The 18737-nt window shown below is 34.7% G+C and overlaps 1 long non-coding RNA gene across 1 annotated transcript; it reads left to right on the plus strand.

The window, feature by feature from the left end:
- The first annotated feature begins 450 nt into the window (after positions 1-450).
- Positions 451-12691, plus strand: LOC144375870 (uncharacterized). Its single transcript, XR_013435723.1, has 3 exons — positions 451-554; positions 892-963; positions 12632-12691. It is a non-coding gene; the product is annotated as an uncharacterized LOC144375870 (long non-coding RNA).
- Positions 12692-18737: the final 6046 nt, after the last annotated feature.

The following is an 18737-nucleotide window of genomic DNA, read 5'->3' on the forward strand; positions in this document are numbered from 1 at the left end:
TTTACAAAACAAAATATCATACAAAATCCAAGCCATAAAGCAGCAAGGGCAAGTATCCAAAGTAGAAACAAGCTTAGTGTATTCTAGAAAAAAACAAGAAGGTCAATATAACAATCATGGTCATGAGGTGGGCGATGCTACAAAATGAAATTGTAAGCATTGGTGTCTTAGTCAACTTTCTGTTGCTTTAACAGAATATCACGAACTGGGGAATTTATAAAGGAAAGAGGTTTATTTTTAATTTCAGGGGCTGGAAAGTTGAAGACCAAGGGGCTTCATCTGGTAAGGATTTCTTGCTGATGGGACTATCTAAAGAGTCCAAGGGGTTTCAGGTCATTACAAGGCAGAAGGAACTTACCAGAGAGAACTTGATCTCGTATTAAATCCAGTCCTTTAATAACCCCACTAATTCATGAGTAGATTAACCCATGAGGTCAGAGCTCTCTTGATCCAGTCACATACCACCTCTCAAATACCTTTAACTTGTGACTACAGAAAATATGTTTCCAATACGTGAAAACTGGGAACACATGAGATTCAAACCATAGAAACTGGTAAGATCATGTAAGGAAGATCTTTTTTTGTTTGTTTGTTTGTTTGTTTGTTTGTTTAGTGTATGGGAGCAGTTTGGATTTTGTTTCTTAAAGCCTGATTTGAAATCACAGTAAGGATTTTTGTATACCCTTGCCAATTATTAGTGACATGAAACTTAATTTTTATATTGATCTAAAAAACAAATACTGAGTTGCTCCTGTGTGCTAGAATCTGGACAAGAATAGACTTGATACAGATAGACCCTGGATTACAATGGTTTGATTTTAGGATGGTGAAAAAGTGATATGTATTCAAAAGAAATTGTACTTTAAACTTTGAATTCTGCTCTTTTTCCAGGTTTGAAAAATACAATACAATACTCTCAGGATGGTGGGCAGGGCCAGCAAGCACAGCAACATGATCACAAGAGTAAGCATTTAATATAGTGTACTGTATTGGTCAGACATGATATTTAATAGATTAGGTGTATCAATGCATTTTTCGCTGGGCAAAGTGCTACATGCCTGTAATGGTAGAGACTTTGGAAGCTGAGGCAAGAGGATCACAAATTTGAGGCCAGCTGAGCAACTCAGTGAACCCTTAAGCAATTTAAAGAGACCCTGTTTCAAAATTTTTTAAAATGATGAAAAGGTCTGTGGGGGCTGGGGTTGTGGCTCAGTGGTAGAGCGCTCACCTAGCACATGCAAGGTTCTGGGTTCCATCCTCAGCACCACATAAAAATAGATAAATAAACTGAAGATATTGTATTATATATATATATATATATATATATATATATATATATATATATATATATATATATAAAGGTCTGGAGATGTAGCTCAGTGGTTAAGTGCCTCTGGATTCTATCTCTGGTTTGTACAGGTGCATGCACAAAAAAAAAAAAATACACACACAATGTATTTTCAACGTATGATACTGTCAATTCACAATTGGTTTATGAAAATATAACCTCTTCATATGTCAAAGACTATTTGCACTTGCTCTTAAGCAGTTGTAGTATGATAAAAGAGAAAGTATTAATTGCTCATATTAAATTTAAGAAGTAGTATGATTTTTTGTTTGCAGAATTGGGGATCACAACAGGGCCTCATGCATGCTAGGCAAGGGCTTTACCACTCATCTACATACCCATCTTAGTTAGGATGGATTGTCTAAGGAGGTAATTCCCAGCAGGTAAAATGTTTGCATGGGATATAGCAAGTAAAATAAGAGTTGAAATATAAGTCTGGTTTGAGTGTGTGGAAATAGGCAAAAAGAAGGAAGGATGCAAGACCTGTTATGGAATTCAGAGAAGAGCAGTTAGCCAAGTGTTGTTGATATGTTCCATTTATATAAAGTAGTGGTGGGAAATTCATTCTCTCATTCTTTCAGTGAGTACTGATGGAGCATGTATGATGTGGGAAGTACTGTCTCAGCTGCTGATAAATAATAACAAGTAAGAGATAAAATCTTTGTTTTATGGATCAGTCAAGTAGGGAGAGACAGAAATAAAGAAGCAAATATAGAGAACAAGACTGTGGTAATTCTGCAGAAGAAAATAAAGAAGAGACAAAGGTAAGGCAGGTCACAGGTGGTTAAACTTTAATGAAGAATGGTCAAGGAAGCCCTCTCTAAAGAGTGACATGAGAGCAGAGACCTGAAGGACATGAAAGAGGACTCCCGTAAACATTTGGGGAAGAGTCAGAGCAGAAACAAAAAGCAGGTTGAAATATCCTGAAGCAACAGCATGTTCAGAATGTTCAAGAAAAAAAGAGATTTGTATCACTGAAATATTTGAGGAGGAAAGTGGCAGGAGATGAAATCAGAAAAGTGGGGTGAGAGGAGGGGATATAGACATGCAGCACTGTGTAGGTAAAATGCAAGCTGAAAAGACATTGATGGGCTTCAAACAAAATAGTCCAACAATCTGACTTTTATGTCCAGAGCTACTGTAACTACTTTATTGAGAAGAGGCAAAGAGGTTAGCACAGAGAAAGAAACAGAAAAATCAAATAGAAGCAGAAAGATCAATGGTACGGTGGTTATGGAGAAGGTGGTAAAAGTAGCCAAATTCTAGATGTTCTGTCAACTGAATGGATTTGATAATTGATCAAGTGATGCATAAGCAAGAATTCGGATTAGCATAGATTTTTAGTCCAAGCAACTAGAGGAATAGAGTTGTCATTCACTCACATGAAGAAGATTCAAAAAACAAGCATTTGTTAGGCAATCTAGATGCCAGTTTTAGGCAGCTAGTTGACATCTAGGCATTTAGTTGGGATCTGCTTTAAAAATTACAATAGAGTGGTAACTTGAACAGCAAACATTTTTATCTCACTGTTTTAGAGGCTCGAAAGTCATGGCCAAGAAACTAGAAATTCTGGTGTATAATTAGGACAACTTCATGGTTTGCAGACGTGATAGTCTCCTTATTGTATCTCCACATGGCTGAGAACAGAGAGAGGGGTAATTTATATACTCATCTTTTCATAGAGACACTAATCCTGTCATGATAAACAAGATTTGAAAAATAAAAACTAATCTAACTCTAATTAGTTAAAAAAAAAAGTCTTACCTCCAAATGCATGACTTTGGGGATTAGGATTTCAACAGATAAATTCTGAGGCGAACATGGTCATTCAATCTATAACAGCCATAATAGGTTTAAGATGCCAGTTTGCAACTAAGTGAAGATTTTGAATAGGAGGCTGGATGTATGAGCCCACAGTTCCAGAAAAATGTAATGGGCTGGAAACAAAAATTGGGAAGTCATCAGAGGATAGAAAGCATTTTAATGCCTTGTGATTGAACTTTGTGAATTATAGGGTACATTTATTTTGGGAACAGAAGAAGATCAAGAATTGAGCCCTGAGACACTAAGTGTTCAAGCCAGAGAAGGGACAGAACACCAAATGAAAGAATAGGCCAATTAAGGAAACTATAGAACTCAATAACACCATTAATAACCTAGACTTAATTGACATATATAGAATATACCACCCAACATCAAGCAGTTACACTTTTTTCTCAGCAGCACATGGATCCTTCTCAAAAATAGATCATATATTATGTCACAGGGAAACTCTTAGACAATATAAAGGAGTAGAGATAATACCATGCATCTTATCTGATCATAATGGAATGAAACTGAAAATCAACAATAAAAGAAGAAAGGAAAAATCATGCATCACTTGGAGAATGAACAATAGGTTACTGAATGATCAATGGGTTATAGAAGACATCAAGGAGGAAATTAAAAATTCTTAGAGATAAATGAAAACACAGACACAACATATCAGAATCTATGGGGCACATTGAAAGCAGTTCTAAGAGGAAAATTCATTGCTTGGAGTTCATTCCTTAAAAAAAGAAAAAACCAACAAATAAATGATCTCATACTTCATCTCAAAATCCTAGAAAAAGAAGAGCAAAACAACAGCAAAAGAAGTAGAAGGCAAGAAATAATTAAAATCAGAGCTGAAATTAATGAAATCGAAACAAAAGAAACAATTGAAAAAATTGATAAAACTAAAAGTTGGTTCTTTGAAAAAATAAATAAGATCAACAGACCCTTAGCCATGCTAACAAAGAGAAGAAGAGAGAGAACTCAAATTACTAGCATACAGGATGAAAAAGGCAACATCACAACAGACACTTCAGAAATACAGAAGATAATCAGAAATTATTTTGAATCCTTATACTCCAATAAAATAGAAGACAGTGAAGGCATCGATAAATTTCTTAAGTCACATGATCTGCCCAGATTGAGTCAGGAGGATATAGACAACCTAAACAGACCAATATCAATGGAGGAAATAGAAGAAACCATCAAAAGACTACCAACTAAGAAAAGCCCAGGACTGGATGAGTATACAGCAGAGTTTTACAAAACCTTTAAAGAGGAACTAATACCAATACTTTTCAAGCTATTTCAGGAAATAGAAAAAGAGGGAGAACTTCCAAATTCATTCTACGAGGCCAACATCACCCTGATTCCTAAACCAGACAAAGACACTTCAAAGAAAGAAAACTACAGACCAATATTTCTAATAAACCTAGATACAAAAATCTTCAATAAAATTCTGGCGAATCGAATACAAAAACATATCAAAAAAAATGTGCACCATGATCAAGTAGGATTCATCCCTGGGATGCAAGGCTGATTCAATATACGGAAATCAATAAATGTTATTCACCACATCAATAGACCTAAAAGTAAGAACCATATGATCATCTCGATAGATGTGGAAAAAGCATTCGACAAAGTACAGCATCCCTTTATGTTCAAAACTCTAGAAAAACTAGGAATAATAGGAACATACCTCAACATTGTAAAAGCAATCTATGCTAAGCCTCAGGCTAGCATCATTCTGAATGGAGAAAAATTGAAGGCATTCCCTCTAAAATCTGGAACAAGACAGGGATGTCCTGTCTCACCACTTCTGTTCAACATAGTTCTCAAAAGACTGGCCAGAGCAATTAGACAGACGAAAGAAATTAAAGGCATAAAAATAGGAAAAGAAGAACTTAAATTATCACTATTTGCAGATGACATGATTCTATACCTAGCAGACCCAAAAGGATCTACAAAGAAACTATTAGAGCTAATAAATGAATTCAGCAAAATGGCAGGATATAAAATCAACACACATAAATCAAAGGCATTCCTGTATATCAGCGACAAATCCTCTGAAATGGAAATGAGGACAACCACTCCATTCACAATATCCTCAAAAAAAATAAAATACTTGGGAATCAACCTAACAAAAGAGGTGAAAGACTTATACAATGAAAACTACAGAACCCTAAAGAGAGAAATTGAAGAAGATCTTAGAAGATGGAAAAATATACCCTGTTCATGGATAGGCAGAGCTAACATCATCAAAATGGCGATATTACCAAAAGTTCTCTATAGATTTAATGCAATGCCAATCAAAATCCCAACGGCATTTCTTGAAGAAATAGAGAAAGCAATCATGAAATTCATATGGAAAAATAAAATACCCAGAATAGCAAAAACAATACTAAGCAGGAAGTGTGAATCAGGTGGTATAGCGATACCAGACTTCAAACTATACTACAGAGCAATAGTAACAAAAACAGCATGGTACTGGTATCAAAACAGGCAGGTGGACCAATGATACCGAATAGAGGACACTAAAACCAACCCACAAAACTACAACTTTCTTATATTTGATAAAGGGGCTAAAAGCATGCAATGGAGGAAGGATAGCATCTTCAACAAATGGTGCTGGGAAAACTGGAAATCCATTTGCAACAAAATGAAACTGAATCCCTTTCCTCGCCATGCACAAAAGTTAACTCAAAATGGATCAAGGAGCTTGATATCAAATCAGAGACACGGCATCTGATAGAAGAAAAAGTTGGCTACAACCTACATACTGTGGGGTCAGGCTCCAAATTCCTCAATAGGACACCCATAGCACAAGAGTTAATATCTAGAATCAACAAATGGGACTTACTCAAACTAAAAAGTTTTTTCTCAGCAAAAGAAACAATAAGAGAGGTAAATAGGGAGCCTACATCCTGGGAACAAATCTTTACTCCTCACACTTCAGATAGAGCCCTAATATCCAGAATATACAAAGAACTCAAAAAATTAGACAATAAGATAACAAATAACCCAATCAACAAATGGGCCAAGGACCTGAACAGACACTTCTCAGAGGAGGACATACAATCAATCAACAAGTACATAAAAAAATGCTCACCATCTCTAGCAGTCAGAGAAATGCAAATCAAAACCACCCTAAGATACCATCTCACTCCAGTAAGATTGGCAGCCATTATGAAGTCAAACAACAACAAGTGCTGGCGAGGATGTGGGGAAAAGGGTACACTTGTACATTGTTGGTGGGACTGCAAATTGGTGCAGCCAATTTGGAAAGCAGTATGGAGATTTCTTGGAAAGCTGGGAATGGAACCACCATTTGACCCAGCTATTCCCCTTCTGGGTCTATTTCCTAAAGACCTAAAAAGAGCATGCTACAGGGACACTGCTACATCGATGTTCATAGCAGCACAATTCACAATAGCAAGACTGTGGAACCAACCTAGATGCCCTTCAATAGACGAATGGATTAAAAAAATGTGGCATTTATATACAATGGAGTATTACTCTGCATTAAAAAATGACAAAATCATAGAATTTGGAGGGAAATGGATGGCATTAGAGCAGATTATGCTAAGTGAAGCTAGCCAATCCCTAAAAAACAAATGCCAAATGTCTTCTTTGATATAAGGAGAGTAACTAAGAACAGAGTAGGGAAGAAGAGCATGAGAAGAAGACTAACATTAAACAGGGATGAGAGGTGGGAGGGAAAGGGAGAGAGAAGGGAAATTGCATGGAAATGGAAGGAGACCCTCAGAGTTATACAAAATTACATACAAGAGGAAGTGAGGGGAAAGGGAAAAATAATACAGGGGGGAGAAATAAATTACAGTAGAGGGGGTAGAGAGAGAAGAGGGGAGGGGAGGGGAGGGGAGGGGGATAGTAGAGGATAGCAAAGGCAGCTGAATACAACAGACATGAGTATGGCAATATGTAAATTAATGGAAGTGTAACTGATGTGATTCTGCAATCTCTATACGGGGTAAAAATGGGAGTTCATAACCCACTTGAATCAAAGTGTGAAATATGATATGTCAAGAACTATGTAATGTTTTGAACAACCAACAATAAAAAAAGAAAAAAAAAACAAAAAAAAACAAAACAAAATAAATAAATAAATAAATAAATAAATAACAAAGATAATAGGAGAACCAAGAACAATTAGTTTTCTAAACACAAAGTGAAGCAGAGGGCAACCAGCTGTGACAAATGCTTTTGGTCAATTTCAGAACTGAAAAGTGATCATTGTCTTAAGCAATAGGGAAAGAACCTTGAAAATATTCATTTGAGTGGACTGGTAAATATTAAAACCTAATGAAAGTGGGATAAAGAGGGCAAAGATGGAGAATTAACCAAAATTGATCTGTACAGGATGGGAAAGAAATGAGACAGCAGGTGAAGAAGACGCAATCAACAAAAGGTTTGCCTGAAATGGAATATAGTCTCATTGTAAGTTGTTGGCGATAACACAGCTGAAAGAAAGAAATTGGTGAGAGGGAGAGATTGGTGAGATAGAGAAGGAAGACTACAGAAGTAATGTAATGAGTCTTCATAGAGGTCAGAAGGTAGAGCACTAATGGTTTGTCCATACTTGTAAGAAGAAAGTACAATGTATTGGTACTAAAGTTTACATGTGAGTAAATATTTTCACAGAAACTTGTGAAAATATTTTTCTAATTTAAAGAAAAGGCAACTTCATTATCTCTAAGTAAGGCTGGGAAGGAAGTAATTGTAGTGGTTTGAAGAGATAGAAGGTTTAATGAAGTACATTTCCCTGAGTGGATTGTGGGTCAGGACAAAGTTTCTGTTTGAGATTAGCAACTATGAATTTTAAGTGGTGTCAACTTAAGTAAAGTGTGCATGGTTTTCTCCAGGATGAGTGACAGAAGGCATAAGGTATAAAATAAGGCTAGACTTTAAAGTTCAAGACAGTTATAAAAGACCAAATATGAAACTAAGGAACGTGTACTTTTTTCTGTGGATAAGAAGTATTCACTGAAAGTATGAAGTGTGTACTTTAAGAAGTTTCATGTGTGTTTTGTAGGAGGAGTATCAAATTTAAACAACTTTAATTTAGTAAGAATATTTTCATGGGGAGCAGTATGGTACATGGAAATATTCCAAGCTGGGTAAGTCCATGTGGGCAATAAATATTATGAATCTTATGAATATTTTGCAGTTATAGGTAATTGATAAAGTCTCATAATCATTGAAGTGAATGGTAAAAGTAAGATAAACATCAGTATCACTAAGATGAATAGGGAAATAAAATAGGATAAAATTATTAAATACCACCATAAGCAATAAGAACCCCACAGTTGATCTGAGATGCTCCTAAATTTTAATAAGGAAAGGAGCAAGAGTTGTACTTTGAAACAGGTTACCAGAGAGGAATATGGAGGATGATTAGAATTAGGTTGTGACTGAAGATGGGAGAAAAAATTATTAGTCTCCAGGCAGACTTTAAAGCAAAAAAGATGGAGGTAAAAAGTGAGAAGAGGTATAGAGGTAAAACTGTGTTCTATTGTGGTATAAAAAAGAAAAAAGGGGTTGGGGATGTGGTTCAAATGGTAGAGCACTCACCTGGCATGCGTGAGGCACTGGGTTCTATCCTCAGCACCACATAAAAAATATAAAGATATTGAATTCATCTAAAACTAAAAAATAAATATTAAAAGAAAAAAAAATACAAGAACAGGATGCATTGCTTCAATGATTTGGCCTTCAAAAGGGGAGATAGGCATTCAAATAGATAATTTTGATCAAATGTGGTGAAAGTATGCCACAGTACGCACAAAAATGTTATATACACAGAGGAAGAATTGAATACTTCTGATGATTTTACTATAAGAATGAAATGAGGGATAATGGGAAAACATAACTGAAGACAAATATTTTAGCTGAAATAGATGAGTATTAATTTTATAGGTTGAGAAGGTACAATTGGTTATACTAAGTACAGAGAGGAATGAACATAAAGTCAAAGAATCATAAGGAACATGACATGTGAAATAAATGGTGATGTTTTCAATTACACTAAGCATGAATGAGAGAAGGCAAATGGTGGGACATAAGGCTAGACTTTTAAATTGAAGACAGTTATGAAAGGCTGAACATCAAGCCAAGGAACTTGGACTTTTTCCTGTGGATAATGAGTATTTACTGAAAGTGTTAAGTGTATTCTTGGAGAAGTTTCATGGGTGTTTTGTGTGCAGTGAGTAAGCCTGTGTGCACGTGTGATACTGCTAAATTTCTTTCAATGTCTAAAAATGTGATGATTGTGCTGAGAAGGAAAATGGAAAACTCTAAGTAAAAATTCACTGTAAACATCCACATACCAAAAGTAAAAATGTCTATGCATCTTTTCCTACCTTGGGAATAAAATATAAGATCTAGTTGCCCAAGACAGAAGTTGGTCAAAACTTTTAATAGATTAACATCTAGGAGGTAAATAATTATAAAGCATGTTAGTATAATTGTTGTGGTTTGAATCTGAAATGCCCTCCAAAAGCTCCTTTGTTGAAAGCATGCTCCCCAATGCAAGAAAGTTCAAAACTGGGGATTTTAGGAAGTGAATAGGTCATGAGGGCTATAATTTTATCAGTGGGTTAATACATTTGATTGGTTTAAATGGACTACTGGAAGGAGGTGAAAACTGTAGGGAAGTGCAGCTTGGTTGGAAGAAGTTGGTCACTGGGGAAGGAAATTGCCAATGGGGACTATATCATGTCCTTGGCCCCTTCCTTACTGTTTCTTCTTTACAGTTGCCATGAGCTGAGAAGTTTTCCTCTGCCATGCCCTTTCATGATGTTCTACCTCACTTCTGATGCAGAGCAAGGGAGTCATCTGAGCACAGATCAATACTTCTGAAACTAAGGGACAAAATAGATCTTTTCTCCTTTAAGTTGTTTATGTCAAGTATTTTGATTACTGCAATGAAAATCTGACTAGGACATGTATCTAAACTGACCTTCAAGGGTAGTGTGAACCATTGCTGGCTGGTCTGGTTAGCATAATTTTGTTAATGTTCAGTTCTTACAGAATGCCTTTTATTTTAATTCAGAGGAATAAAACCAAATCTTTAAAACAAAACCAGCAAGTTCTTCATCTGTTTATATGTTTATATAATTTTTGTGACAAAATGTTGTGACAAAACCACAGCTTTCAGTGGGTGCATGAGGTTTAAGTGGTTGGTTTCACCTCAAACTGGAACCAGATGTAAGGAGTGGTGAAGTTACCAAATGTCATATTACAAAACCAAAACAAAACCACTGTCAATGTCTTCGTCTTTGCAAAGCACCAAAATGATGTGTTTCAAGGATCAGCAGAGAAGTGGATGAAACTTGTCTTCATTTGGGAATTAGGAGTTAATCTAAGATTGGCAAAGAATTAAATCATTAAGGGATTTTGGTGAAATATTTGCCTCAGAGAAAACTCTGTTAATTGATGACCACACTCAAGGAACCTGATAATTAAGCAGATTGAGTTATTTTAACTCTCCGCAAACACCATGTTTATATCCAATATGATGATATTCTGTTTCTTTTGTTTCAACCTGAGAGACTATTGTCTTCTACTACCCATTAGTTTTGTTACCACTTATCCTTCATCATCCAGCTCAAATTCATCTATAGTATAACACTTACCAGGAATGCTATACTCGTTCCTTAGAGCTCACTTAATGAAAACCTTATCCCCTAATTTTACAAGTGAGAAAAGTGAGCCACAGTGATTAAAGGATTTGGTAAAATCACACAGTTTACTTTTTCATATTTCCTCCAAAACTCTAAAGTTTTAACTATCTGTAATACAATATGGATCATAACTAGAGAAGGGCACCAGCCCTCTCAGTTTTTGAACATGTAATGTGTCAATGATACACTTACATGTTGAATATTGGAGGAACTATCCATTAAAATCTCTAGTATGTGAAAAATGTTCCCTGAATGTCACAATCTATTCTCTACATTGGTGTTTCTTTCCTACTTCTAGAAATTTAGGAAGGAATAACACTATTTCAATGCCTAAATGGTGCCAACATCTGAAATTAGCATTTTAGTTTGATGGGTTCTCTATTATTGCATCATAAATTATTTTTATTACTGAGGTGTCGTAGTTCATTCAGGCATCTATAAGAAAAATGTCACAAATTGCTTATGAGCAACAAATATGAATGTATCATAATCCTGGAGGATTGCAAGCCCCAAATCAAAGTATCACCGTGTTGGGTATCTGGGAAGGGCTATTTCCACACCAACAATGCCTTCTTGCTATGTCCTCAGATGGTGGAAGGGGCGAAAGAGCTATCTGGGATCTCCTTCATAAGGATCCTGATCTATTCATAGGGTCACTGCCCCCATGAGCTAATGACTTTCTCAAAGTGCCATCTCCTAATATTATCACAATGTGGAGTAGGTTTCAATGTATAGATTTTGGAGGAGAGCCAACGTTGCATGTGGAATACAAAACCCTGAGATTTCTGATTCCTTCTTATCAATGATTCACCCAGAAAAAAATAAAAAGATAGATTTTACTCTTCTCTGGACATAAATTAAGATTTCAAAATAAATAACATCCAACCTACTTGGAATCAAGGAATGACCTGCGAGGGAAAATAAACCAGGAGCCTAAAATTTCTTAATGATGAATAAATATACAGATGTAAATATATACACATGCATGTCACGTAAGGCTATATAAATTAAAACTCAGAAAACTAAAAGAATTTATGTATGAACAGCCAGCATTTAGTTAACTTCTCAGACCCCAATGTTCAAGTTCTAAGACCAATGCTATTCCCTTCATGACTACAAGGGTTAGCATCGCCATTTGTTTCAGTTCCTCTGGCCAAGATTCTAGCTCCATCTCATCATTTCTTCCCTTCAATAGGGATAAATTCCTTTGAAGGCTATAACTCATAAAAGGTTCTAAATAGAAGGACAAAATAATTGTCTCCTCTCCTAAACAATTTAACATTGTGTGGAATAAGGACACATAAGTGACACCCAGATAGGACCAGATGAGTCAGCCTTCTTACTCACTTCCTGAAAACTATTTTCTGACATATTCAGGATGTTGTGGAGCCCTTAAATTCTCATAAATATCTCCTAAGTGATTCTTTACTTCCTAAGTTCCCCTAAGGGTGATTGGCTCCAGTGTGTAAACTTTCAGTAGATTTAAGTACACATCGTGGTTAGAGATAGTCCAGTATATTAAGGATTTAAGGTAATAACACTATAAACAAGGAGGAGAGATCATATATGAGGCTGTAAGGATCAAGGATTAACATTTTGCTATATTGACTTCTTAACTCTTCTTTCTATTCTCAAATTTATAATTTTACTAAGTATCATTAATTAAGTTTATGTCAACTATTACTCAGCAAATGTGAAATCAGACTTCAATCCTTTATTTCAACAGTGTATAGTCTAAAAATAAGCACATGTTGATTATATGTTACAGGTATCATGCTAATTTCTGAGAATACAAAAGAAAAAGAAGGAGGAAGATGAGGAGGAAGAGGAGGAGGAGGAGGAGGAGGAGGAGGAGGAGGAGGAAGAGAAGCTTTACCTAATGGTAATTGTAGAATATTTAGATAACCAAAGACTAAAACCAGAACTTGAACCAGTTAATTAATCTGTAAGTAAGAAAAAAAAAGTAAAGCCTTACTTCCATAAGTCATAAATTTAGTTTTAGAAATCAAATGTATCCTGAAAAAAGATTTTGTATATTATTTAATAAAATTCCAAATCCCTTTGCAGTACAGAAGTTTTTTAATTTGACTCCATCCAATGTACTGATTTTTTGTTTTATTTCTTGAGCTATAGGAGCCTTGTTAAGAAAATGGGTACCTGTGCCAATATATTGAAGTGTTGACTCTATGCAGTTGCAAAGTTTCTGGCCTAACTCCTAGGTCTTTGATCCACTTTAAGTTGACATTTGTGAAGGGTGAAAGATAGGAATCTATTTTTAACTTTTCTACATGTAGATATCCAGTTTTTCCAGCACCAGTTTTTAAATGACTATCTTTTCTCCAACATGTGTTTGTTTTTGTTTTTGTTTTTGTTTTTGTTTTTGAGGGGGCCACCTTTATCTAGTATCATCTGTATCTATGTGAGTGTGTCTCTGTGTCTTCTATTCTGTTCCATTGGTCTTAATGTTTGTTTTAATGCCAATACCATGATGTTTTGTTACCATACCTCTGTAACCTCTGTAGTATATTTTGAGGACTGCCGTTGTGGTGCCTCCTTCATCACTCTTCTTGCTCAGTATTGCTTTGACTATTTTGTGTCCTTTAGTCTTCTAAATGAATATTAGGACTATTTTTTCCTAGTTCTGTGAAGAATGTCATTGGTATTTTCACAGAAATTGCATTAAATATGTATAATGTTTTTAGTAGTATGACTATTTTGACAATATTAATTCTACCTATCCAAAAATGTGGGAGGTCTTTCCATATACTAAGATCTTCAATTTCTTTCTTCAGGGTTCTATAGATTTCATTGCATAGGTATTCCCCCTCCATAGTTAGATATATTCCCAAGGTTGATTTTTTTTGTTTTTTAGGTTACTGTGAATGGAATATTTTTCCTAATTTCTAATTTCTTTTCAGCAGATTGATTATCAGAATATAAGAAAAAGAGTTTACAGAATGGGAGAAAATCTTTGCTAGCTATTCCTCCAACAGGGGTTTGATATGCAGAATATATAAAGAACTCAAAAAACTTAATGCCAGAAAAACAAATAATCTAATTAATCAATGGTTAAAAGAACTAAACAGACATTTCTCAGAAGAAGAAAAACAAATAACCAACAAATATATGAAAAAAAATGTCCAACATCACTAAAAATTAGGAAAATGCAAATCAAAAGTATATTGATATTTATCTCACTCCAATTAGAATGGCAATAATTAAGAATACAAATAATAATAAATGCTAGTGAGGACATATGTAGAAAAGGCTATACTCATATATTTTTGGTGTGACTGAAAATTAGTACAACCCACTTTGGAAAGCAGTATGGAGATTCATCAACAGAAAGGAATGAAAACATCATATGACCATTTCTTGTTCTACATCAAAAAGAACTAAAATCTGCATTCCATTGTGCACATCAATATTAATAGTAGCTCAATTCACAATAACCAAGTCATGAAACAAGCCCAGGTGCTAGAAAACAGATGTATGAATAAATAAAATGTAGTATATACACACAACAGAGTTTTATTCATCCATAAAAAAAAGAATGAAATTCTGGCATCTCAGAGTAAATAAATGGAACTGGAGAACATCATACTAAGTGAAATAAGCTAAACTCAGAAAATCAAGGGACAAATGTTTGCTCTTATATATGGAAACTACAGTAAAATAGGGCAAAAAAATGTGTGTGTGTGTTTGTGGTGTGTGTGTGTGTGTGTGTGTGTGTGTGTGTGTGTGTGTGTTGGGAGAGAATTCCATGAAAATAAAAGGTAAATCACTGGAGTAGAGGAAAGGATACAGCCAGAGGAAGGAGAGAAGAGAAAAGAGAGGACAGTCAAATTAAATGACCAAATTATGCTATTTATATAAGAATATACTATAGTGAATTTTGCCTTTCTGTTGTCCATTACATATACTTTATATATCTGCATTATTTAATATACATACATATTCATAGATATGTACATATATTATATACAGGTGTGTATATATATATATATATATATCCATATGATGTACAAATCTTTGACCAATTTTACCTCCCGCCCACATCCACACACCTGTTATTTCTCATTTTATAGCATCTTGGAAATGTAATTGTATATTTTATATCAGTTTTCACAGTATTTATCACCAGTTATGTAATCTATAATTTTACTGAGAATATTACTGAAAATTTTGTCTATAAAATTTTTCTATACTTGATATCTTCCTTTTCTTGGATTATTTTTTTTCATGTTAAGATAAAATTTCAATCTAGCTTTTTAAAATATCCCAAGCCCTTCATTATATAAACATGCCTGTTTTGTTTTTTCTCTCCAGTGTTATTTTCAAAATCATTTACTCTCATAAGAGTCAAGAGATGGCTCCATGTTCTCTTAGAATTGATGCTTGCCAATAAGAAATCCAAGGCCAATCTGCTAGCTTCTTTTGTAGGTAATCTGTTGTAATTATGACTATTGTTCTTTTACATGTGCTTTTTCAATATTTAAAGCAATCACTGTAATTCCATCATTCTAATTCTTGTGTTCATTTATCCTAATTGTCACTAGTCATCTTCAAAACAGGTCATCAACTCTTTCTTTCTCTCTCTTATTATTAATGAATTCTTCTATATTTCTTTCTGTTGTTTCCCTTTAAAACGTTAAAAAGAGTTGTAATTTCAGGATCTATGTCTACATTTTGTTCAAAGACTGGGGTCTTCTTACATCAGAATGAAGACAAATAGATTTTATGAATTATTAGGCTTGGAATCCTTTTCTGATCACAGAAATAAGCTTTAAGTTTTCTTTCATCTGTAAGAATCTAAATAGGAAGGGATGAATCTAAAGGAGATTTAAAAAGGACTTGAAGAAAAAAAAGGACCAGATCCCAAATTTGGACACCTAGTTGCCATCCAAGAAACAGTGAAGAGATTAGCCAGTGACCTGCAAGCACCAGGACTGTGCTCTGGAAAGAATGACACAGGACAGCATATAATTTCCCAAGCCTGAGCCGGTCTTGGGCAATAATTCCAGGACAAGTGCCCGAGACCTCATTAAGCCAAGATAAAACTGTAGTTAAGTTATCCCCCAATTATTAAACTTTCTGCTTAACCTGTGTACCTAATTTTATATCTTTTTAAATCTCTTCAATTAAAATGATAATCCCAAAGAGTTATTAATTATCTAGAACCAGTACAAAGTTCCAATTTGTGACAAAAGTTATTTTTTGAGTCTGTATAATTTTTGTTTATCTCTTAGGGCAACATGAACTGGAAATTCTCTTTGAAAGAGAGTCATTAATTAGGCTAGTCTGGGTTCTATTCAATTTACTACAATCTATTCTACATCTGCAAAGCCAGAAAAGTACCCGGTATAGCATTCACTCTGTCCTGCTCCCATTAGGTGATGTTGAATGATTGCAGCAGACACAAATCACAGATCCTGCATAAGTTCTCAAACAATACAGCTGTAATTGTAGAAATGGCAGAGCAGTTACCCTTCTTGTTCTTCAATTAGCTAGAATGTTTTGAGCTGGACATCTATTTGGAACAATCCTTCATGCCTAGTTAGTTTTGCTTGTCAGTTTATATGATGGGACTCTGGATGCCAGAAGAACATGTCAACCCCAGAAAGCAATTTTATGAGGAAGCCCATTTAACTTTTATATTTTTATTATTTCTACTAGTAAAAGAAGTCTAAATTGGTGTACCATGTCCAGTGTTACATTTAGGATGCTACTGTTTGGTGGTCTGAAGGGTGAACAAAAGGGGTTAATCATAATCCTGTGCATGCAGTTGTCCATTAGGCTGACTGGCTTGAGAGCATGGCATACTTTTGAATGTCAACTCAACTTGTAAAAATAGCTTGGACTCTTAAACACTTAGGTCTGTATAATAATTTATAGACATCAGATCAGAAACCCATAGAGTACTTTGGAAATTTATTTTGGTAGACTTTATTCCAGGAAAATCTCATCATGTCATTTTGATAGCTTAAACAGTATGCTAAATGTTCCAGGCAATTGCCTGCTAACTTGAAATCTTGTAAGCTCAATATAAAAATTATGACCACTGAATTTTCAAGGAAAAAAATGACTAGGTTTTTATTTTCTTCTCACAATTACATAGTATATTTATACTCTAAGCTCACAGGTCCAAAGAATTAAGATCAAGAAAGAGTTCAGATACCATCTGACCTGATCTCCATTGTCCATATATGACAATTTAAATTCAAAGGCAAAGAATAGTTAATGTGGTTATGCAGACTTTTATTGAAGACCTAAGAATAGAATACAACTTCCTCTATCCAGTACTCTTTCAACTGCACAACAGATCATGCTAAGTCTAACTATATCTGGAATATACTGTGGCCCAAGATTGCAAACTTTCAACCTCCAGTTCTGGTATGTTAACTACTAAAAAGAGACAAATTCTCTTTTCAGTCAAATAAGGCTAAGGCAAAGAAATAAAGTTTAGATAGAAGACTATTAATTTATTATTACAAATCAATTTGTTATTTTAATGCTGATAAAATCAAGAGTTTTAAAATGATATTTTTCAAGTAGAAAGGGAAAATAACTTTAAAAAAGTAGACTCAAGTAGCCATCTAGGGATATTTATTTCAATTTAACCAGATGTTCTTTTAATATCATGTCTTATCTATCCAGTGAAAACTAGAAAAAAAAATTTAGAAGAAAATAGCCTCGACATTAATGAGTTTATTTGATTATACTCTGTCACTTCATAGTTTAAATGCCATCCTCAGCAATGTATGATGCAGTTAATTTTTTTTCACATCTCAAAATTAAATTAGATTTCGAATTTGTTAAATTGTTTGACAACAAATCATCCAGTTTAGTTTGGATTCAAATTGACTCAAAGTTATTTCAATTTCTTCTGTGTCAAAGGCTTAGAATGGGGAGCAATTTACTTACATAACACAGAGGATGCTATATTTTTAACCAATTAAAAACTATAAATTAATATTTTATCATTTTACAAGTCTACAAAATGAACAATCATCACTTCTATTTTTTGTTCTAATTAGTTATACATGACAGTAGAATACATTTGATACATCATACATAAGTGGAATATAACTTCTCATTCTTGTGGTTGTACTTCAAGTAGAATCACACCTGTCATGTAATCATATAAGCACACAGGGTAATAATGTCCGATTCATTCTACTATCCTTCCTACCCCGACACCTCTCCCCTCCCTTCACTCACCTCTGCCTAATCCAAAGTACCTCTATTCTTCCCTAGCCCTCACCGCTTAATTGTGAATTAGCACCACATATCAAAGAAAACGTTTGGCCTTTGTTTTTTTAGAATATCTCATGATATTCTCCAGCTCCATCCATTTACCTGCAAATACCATAAATCTATTCTTCTTTAAGGTATTTTTTTTTAAAATAAACTATAAGTAAACATCAGAAAGATTAGTAGAGTAGAAGGAAGACCATGAGGGCAGGAGAATTCAGGGAATATATTAAGGATTGAATTAAAGTAATAATCCATTGTGTATATACACCACATTTTCTATCAGGAAAGTTCAATCTTCTTTGACCTAGCAAGCAGCTTGGAAGGGATGCACTTGGAATGGGGAGGGAGGAAAGAGACATCAACCTAGCCATCCAGATGAGCAGAATATACCCTGGTGATCTATGGGGTGACAGATGTCACAGCCAGATTGCCCTCACATCCAACCACATTTTCTTTATTCATTCATCTATTGAAGGGCACCGAGGTTGGTTTCATAGTTTAGCTATTGTGAATTGAGCTGCTATAAACATTGATGTGGCTGTGTCCCTGTAGCATGCTGATTTTAAGTCCTTTGGATATATATGGTGGAGTGGATAGCTGAGTCAAATGGTGGTTCC

Source organism: Ictidomys tridecemlineatus, chromosome 3 (assembly GCF_052094955.1).
Source record: "Ictidomys tridecemlineatus isolate mIctTri1 chromosome 3, mIctTri1.hap1, whole genome shotgun sequence".
NCBI lineage: Eukaryota > Metazoa > Chordata > Mammalia > Rodentia > Sciuridae > Ictidomys > Ictidomys tridecemlineatus.